Source organism: Urtica dioica, chromosome 12 (assembly GCF_054948205.1).
Source record: "Urtica dioica subsp. dioica isolate 48M chromosome 12, U.dioica_male_clone48M_v1_H2, whole genome shotgun sequence".
In the NCBI taxonomy this organism is placed as follows: domain Eukaryota; kingdom Viridiplantae; phylum Streptophyta; class Magnoliopsida; order Rosales; family Urticaceae; genus Urtica; species Urtica dioica.
In genome coordinates, this window is record NC_142767.1 from 4,592,640 (window position 1) to 4,600,558 (window position 7,919).

Sequence of the window (7,919 nt, forward strand, 5' to 3'; positions counted from 1 at the left end):
CTCACATCTTCTTTGAGTCAAGTGGGAGTTTGTTGTCAATGGTGCCCACAAGAAGAGTAGTAGTGTCTATTTGTGTACATTTGATGTAATATAGTCTTACGAAGACTCTTGCTTGTAATTGCCTATCTATTCATTAATAAAGTTGAAACGTTCATTCATTCTTTCTTTGTTTGAAGTTTATGATAAAACCTTAGTCTTTTAGTCCATAAACAAACTTAACAACTTACGAAGAGACAAATGTAGATTTGCATGAACAAACTCTTCGTAGTTTGCTTAAAACGATATATTCGCAATCTTAGGGTCAAAGGACTATTGACCTCAGTATGATTGTTAGAAGAATCTATGATGTCTGGTTATGAGGCATTGAGAGTTGGGGACTCTATAGTTCTTCTAGGTATCTTCCGAAGGTACTGAATTGACCAGTGCACTTCTAGAGACAAGATAATAACAAACCATTTAACCTCTTATGTCTCGAAGTCACTATGTATGAATTGCATCATGCTTACCTTAATCCTGAAATGAGACATGCCTTTTCACACCTTAGTATTCTCATTTGAGAAAGTCAAAGTTCGGACTCACTATGTGATTCCGAGCAAGGCCTATTGGTGAAGTACTAAGTTGTGAGTCTGTCATGAGTAACTTTGTGAAGTTCTCATAGATATGGAATTCATGTACAAGATTGCTGAAATGCAATGTATGTCACCTCATGCTTTGTTCCTTGGAGTGTGAATAAATGAACTGGCCAGTGTCCAAATTGAGTCCTGACTCTTTTGGATGAAACAATGTGACTTGTTAGCTCCTCGTCAATACATTGTTTCTAACTTATTCACAAGCGACAAAGGAGTTGAGGAAATAACAGCTAGAAGGGTAAAATGGTAATTTAGTAAATCCCGACTAGCTGATGACATTCATGAAGGGTAAACATAGATAATATTCAGTGGATCCGCTCATTATAATTAGGTCGAATTCTTGAGTAGAAAACATATTCATTTGAACCGAGAGATTTTCAGTGTCAGCTCTTTAGTGGAGTCAGTTGGCATTAAGCTAAACTTGGAAAAGGTTTGTGAACTTTTGAGTCCAAGTGTTTAGCTCAAGCTTTGTTCATTTGGGTCCATGAGGTCACTGTCACGAATCACATCGATAGGAATAGTTAAACTGGAAGCTAAGTCAAAACAAGAACGAAAATAGTCAAAAGGGTATTTTTGTCTTTTGAGACATAGGATGAAATGAATGTCAATAAATTTTTTGACATGTTCATTTGATGACTTAATGTCACTCGGCCATGACTTGATTATTGGGCCTTGTGAATTAATTTCATTTCATAAGACTTTTATTGAAAATTCTAAATGGGCTTTTTTTTATGTTGTCTTGAACAAGTGAAGAAAATTCTAGAAGCCTTTTTCTAGACATAATGGGCGCCCAAATACCTAAGAGAAAGAGAGTTTATTTTGTGCATAAATGTATTTAGATACTTGCCAAAAGAAAAAGAGGAAACAAATTTCCTCAAAGAGGAAAGTGGGAATCGGCCAAGTGAGAGACAATGCAAGGCCTTGAACAAAATTGGAAACAAATCAAGGCCTCTAGAAGCCTTGTGTTGGCCGAGTGTCTCAAAGGGAAAAAGAGGAAATTGGCTCATGAATATGTGATATTCTATAGAAGAGGAAACTACCTTATTGAAGGTGAGACCTCTCCTATAAATAGGAGCCTCATTTCCTCACAATTCATTCATCCAAGTTTAAGAGATTTGAGAGACTCTCTCTCTAGAACTTGGCCGAAAATCCTCTCTCTCTCTCTCTAGTTTATTTTCGTTTTTTTCTTGTCTTGGCACCTAGGTCCTCACTCGACCTAGTGTTTAGCTCTGCGACTTCGAGACTCGTTCTTAAGTCGTAGTGTTTAAAAGTGCCCACTCACTGATTCCTTTATTTCGAGTGATTTAGTGATAGAAACTTTCGTGGTTGCTCGAGGTGCCGAGGAAAGAAATAGAGACGTGCTGCGAGGGGAGACGAGCGTTGCGAACTTTCCAAAAGCTTCTTCAAAGTTCAAGCTTCAAGAAAGGTTAGTAAACTCTTAGCTCATATTGTTTTTTAATTACATGTACTTGCTTCTTTGTCTAGGTTAGTAAAAACTGTTTTTACTTGAAAAGAAATTTTTTAAAATTCCGCCGCTTCCCGAAGCGTTTAATCTTTTTCTTAAACCCTAGATCAATTCCAACAGAGACTTGACCCAATGTCTAGAGAGATAAGAACCAAGCCTACAATATATATGACGCCACACCAAGATACTCAAGATGATCACTTAAGAATCAAGATGATAAATGAAGTTGCTGAACGCCACAAGAAAACTTGATAAGTTCAAAAAGTCTTTTCAAGAACAAGAAAGACACAAACTCACATATATTTCATTCAAAGGGGATTGTCTCTGATTACATTCTCCTAAACACTTATTTATAGCCTTGGAGAGGCTTTACAATCAGCCAAAAACGTTTTGCTCCAAAGCTCTAAAAACAACATTTAAGACACTAGTAATAAAAGCTGAAATCTAAATGCAAATAACTCTCAGGCGTTACAAATTTGAAACTGAAAGTCTTTGACATAAAAACACACAAAACAACACACTATATGGGTATAAACACCCCAAATTCGTCCAACTATTCTGAGTGGTTACAAAAGTAACTCCCAAAAGAGTGAACAGCCTTATTTATTGTTAAAAATGTGGATCCAATGCCTAAAAACGACCTAGGCATTCTGATTAGTCTTGTAGAACCGTAATAATTGTAATTAGGATCTCTTGCTTTTTATTTGCCTCAACTTTGGGCCCAAATGAGCTAACTTGTTGAATAAGCCCATTTAGAGCCTCTTTGAATTGTTTGGCCTTAAACCTTGTGAGAGGCCCACTAGGCAAACTTAATGGATCACTTGTAGTCATCTCAGGTCCACTTGTATCCATTTGAGCTCCTTGATCACGTGCATCCACTTTAGCTCCTCGATTCTCATCATTGTCCCCCTCTTGAAAACGATTTGTCCTCAAATCATCACCTACATCAAAATATGATAGATCAGAAACATTAAAGCTTGCACTAACACCATACTCACCAGGTAAGTCAAGCTTGTAGGCATTGTCATTGATGCGCTCCAGAACCTGGAATGGTCCGTCCCCCCTTGGAAGTAATTTGGAAGGCCTTTGCTCCGAGAATCGCTCATTTCTCATGTGCAACCAAACCCAATCCCCTGGCTCAAAAATCATTTTCTTGCGGCTCGTGTTGGCATTCTTTGCGTATTGCTCAGTCCGTCGCTCTATGGTTTGCCTTGTCTTCTCATGAATCTGTTTCACAAGATCTACCTTCTTTTTCCCATCCAAGTTAACTTGCTCACCAATAGGCAAAGGAATCAAATCCCAAGGTGTTATTGGATTAAAACCATAAACAATTTCAAAAGGAGAGAACTTAGTTGAAGAGTGAACACTACGATTATATGCAAATTCAACATGTGGCAAAGAATCTTCCCAAGCTTTCAGGTTCTTTTGAATAATAGCACGCAACAAAGTGGACAATGATCTATTTACCACTTCAGTTTGCCCATCGGTTTGTGGATGACAAGTAGTAGAAAACAATAGTTTTGTTCCCAACTTTCCCCACAACATTTTCCAAAAATAGCTCAAGAATTTCGCATCTCTATCTGAAACAATTGTGCGAGGCATGCCATGCAACATAACAATCTCTTTGAAAAACAGGTCAGCAATTTGATGCGTTATCAGTTTTGTGACATGCAATAAAATGTGCCATTTTAGAAAATCGATCAACGACCACAAAAACAGAATCTCTCCCCTCTCTTAGTCCTTGGTAATCCCAAAACGAAGTCCATTGAAATATCAACCCAAGATGCACTAGGAATCGGAAGTGGTGTATACAAACCATGTGGTTGTTGTTTAGACTTGGCCTGTTTACAAGTTATGCATCGCTCACAAATCTTTTCAACATCTCGTTTCATATGGGGCCAATAGAAATGTTCATGCAACACACCCAATGTCTTAGCTACCCCAAAATGACCCATCAAACCACCAGAATGTGCTTCTCTAACAAGTAGTTCACGTAATGAAGAATGAAGAATGCATAATTTATTTTCACGAAATAGAAAACCTTCATGAATAAAAAAATTTCCATTCGCCCCACTAGAACAACATTCAAAAGCTGCCCCAAAATCAGAATCAGAAGCATACAATTCCTTAATGTACTCAAATCCAAGCAACTTAGAATCTAGAGTAGAGAGTAGAACGTACCTGCGAGATAATGCATCTGCCACAACATTCTCCTTACCTTGCTTATATTTGATCACATATGGAAATGTTTCAATGAACTCCACCCATTTCGCATGTCGTCTATTCAGTTTGTGTTATCCCTTCAAATGCTTCAACGACTCATGATCCGTACGTATCACAAATTCTTTAGGCCAAAGATAGTGCTGCCAATTTTCCAAAGTCCTCACCAGTGCATATAATTCCTTATCATAAGTAAGATAGTTTAGGGCTGCCCCACTCAACTTTTCACTAAAATATGCAATTGGTCTTCCTTCTTGCATCAAAACTCCACCAATTCCTAAACCTGAAGCATCACACTCAATTTCAAACGTTTTAGTGAAGTTAGGCAAAATAAGCAAATGAGCATTAGTTAGTTTTTTCTTGATCAGTCTGAATGCCTTTTCTTGCTCAGCTCCCCATTTAAATGGGATGTTCTTCTTGATGACTTCGGTTAGCGGCGCTGCATGGCTACTAAAGTCTCGAACAAATCGTCGATAAAAACTAGCCAAACCGTGAAACTTCTTACCTGACTTACCGAAGTAGGCGTTGGCCAATCGTGAATTGCCTTCACCTTTTCCTCATCAACTTCAATCCCTTTAGCACTTACAACAAAACCAAGAAACACAAGCTTATCTGTGCAAAATGTACATTTCTTAAGATTTCAAAATAAGCTTTCTTTCCTCAAAACTTCTAAAACCAATTTTAGATGTGCAACATGATCCTCAAGGTTTTTGCTATAAATCAGAATATCATCAAAGTAAACAACAACAAAATGTCCAAGGAAAGCACGTAAAACATGGTTCATAAGTCTCATGAATGTACTCGGGGCATTGGTTAACCCAAAAGGCATAACTAACCATTCATACAATCCATATTTTGTCTTAAATGCAGTTTTCCACTCATCTCCTTCTTTCATTCTAATATGATGATATCCACTCTTAAGATCAACTTTAGAAAACACACACGATCCATGCAATTCATCTAGCATATCATCTAAACGAGGAATAGGATGTCGATACTTTACCGTGATGTTGTTGATGGCTCGACAATCAACACACATTCTCCATGTCCCATCCTTCTTCGGCACTAGAATCACCGAAACAACACACAGACTCATGCTTTCTCTCACATGTCCCTTCTCCATTAGCTCGCTGACTTGCCGCTCAAGTTCCTTAGTCTCCTACGGATTACTTCTATAGGCTGGTCGATTTAGGATTGTGGAGCCAGTAACATAGTCGATTTGATGTTCGATCCCTCGAATAGGAGGTAAACCAGGAGGTACCTCTTCCGAAAACACATCTACAAATTCCTGCAAAAGAAAGACAACATTGCTCGGCAAAGATCCGGCAAGATTATCAGTACATAAAAAGGCCTCCTTGTACATGAGTACTATAAGGGGCTGATGGGTGAATAATACTCTCTTGATCTCACTTTTTTTTTTGCCATGAGACTAAAATTTTCACTCATGTTTCTCTCTTTCTTTTCAAATTATTTTTTTTCATCTTTTTTTCTTTCTTTTTCTCTTTCTTTTTCTTTTTCTTTTTCTTTTTCTCTTTCTTTTTCTTTTTCTTTTTCTCTTTTTGTTTGTAATTTCAATTGATCAGCAAGAACTTGATTGGGACTTAATGGTACATGTGTAACAGGTTGCTCTTTAAGAGTAAAAGAGTACCGATTGGTGAAACCATCATGTGAGACCCTCCTATCAAATTGCCATGGCCTCCCCAAAAGCATGTGATAAGCTTCCATCGGTACCACATCACAAAGAACCTGATCTTCATACTTGCCAATCGAAAATGCCACAAGAACTTGTTTTGTCACCTTGATGTTTCCACTATCATTAAGCCATTGAAGACGGTAGGGTCGTGGATGCTTCAAGGTAGGCAGCGCCAATTTCTCGACAAGTTCAATGCTCGCGACATTCGTGCAACTCCCTCCATCGATAATCACACTACACACCTTCTGGTTCACGAAGCATCGAGTATGAAACAAATTCTCGCGCTGATTATTTTCTTCTTTCTTCAATTGCGCACTAAGAGCTCTCATCGCGACTAATAGTTCTCCATCGACTGGGTATTCACCATCGGTGCAATCCTCAAGCGGTGGCATGTCCTCATCTACTTCATCTTCCTCGTCTTCCGACTCAAGCTGACCTTGTGCGTTTATCACCATAACCCTCTTGTTTGGGCACTCGCTGGCTATATGTCCCGATCCTCTACATTTGAAACACTTTATATCACGCGTTTTAGTAGAATTAGCCTCTTTGTTACCCTGAGTAGCCCCTGGTTGTTGTTTGACGTTCTTGGAAGTGTCAAATTTAGGCTTGCTTGCTTAAAATTCATCTCGTCTAGGGGCTGCCCTCCATGGATTTGCTGAATGGTTACTTGGTCCTCTCCTAGCCATGTTCCTTCGCTTTAGTTGCTGCTCCGCTTTGACGGCTTGGTGCACCATATCGGTCAACTCCACGTGATGTTGCATCTCCACGACATCCGCTATCTCACGATTTAGTCCATGCAAGAATCTGGCCATCATTGCTTCTCTGTCCTCCACCACGTTTGCTCTTATCATTTCCACCTCCATCTCCTTGAAATACTCATCTACACTCTTTATTCCTTGAGTTAGATGCTGCAATTTATTGTACAACTCCCGATGGTAATAACTTGGAATGAATCGCCTCCTCATGATGGCTTTCATTTCCTCCCATGTCTCCACCGTGCGCTCTCCATTTCTCCTCCTTTCTTTCAACAACTGATCCCACCATATTATGGCATAATCAGTGAACTCAATCGCTGCGAGCTTCACCTTCTTCATCTCCGAGTAGTTATGACACTCGAACACCATCTCTATCTTTTGCTCCCACTCCAAATAGACTTCAGGTTCATTTCTCCCCTGAAAAGATGGTATGGTCACCCTTATACTTCCCAAATCATCATCCCTTCCAGGCCTTCCCCTCCTAGCTTCTCTATCCCCATTACCACGCCCAAACCTGCCCCGGTTGTGTTGACGCTCTTCTACACCATCTTCAGCAACCTCGTCTTCAACACCTTCCGATACATCACCCTCTTCTTCAGCTCTTTGTGCTCGTCTATTGGGAACATTTGGTGCATGATTTGCTGCCATCCCTTCTATTCCATCAATCCTCGTATTTAGTTGCTCAAACTTCTCCGTCATCAACGCCACGAATGCCTCCATTTGAAGATTTCGATTAAGTGGTGGTTTTACGTATCTCCCACGATCAGATTCGTTTTCTGACATTTAAAATATATTTTTTTATTAAAAAAAACGTATCTGTTAGAGGACCTCACAAACACTCGCTCACGTGTTTCTCTCAATAATGTATCCGCTCAACACTCGTGTTTAGAATAAAATGGCTTTTACCCTCAAATAATCTCACACTCTTGCCTTTTTCCACTCTAGTGTTTTCTTTTGTTCTTAATCAGACTAAGTAAACAACAAGTGTTTCGAGTAGCAATTCAATGTGTGAAACAACTCAACAAACCACGATACTCAAAAGCAAAGGATAAAATATGATATAAACAACTCAAACTAAGTATACTAAAATGGTCAATTACCAATTCTTGAATCAGACCATAAACAAAAGTACTACAAAGATAGATCTTTCTTCATTT

The 7,919-nt window shown here is 39.0% G+C and overlaps 1 pseudogene; it reads right to left on the reverse strand.

Moving 5' to 3' along the window:
• Positions 1-5,740: 5,740 nt before the first annotated feature.
• Positions 5,741-6,984, reverse strand: LOC149378720 (uncharacterized; annotated as a pseudogene).
• Between the last annotated feature and the right edge of the window lie 935 nt (positions 6,985-7,919).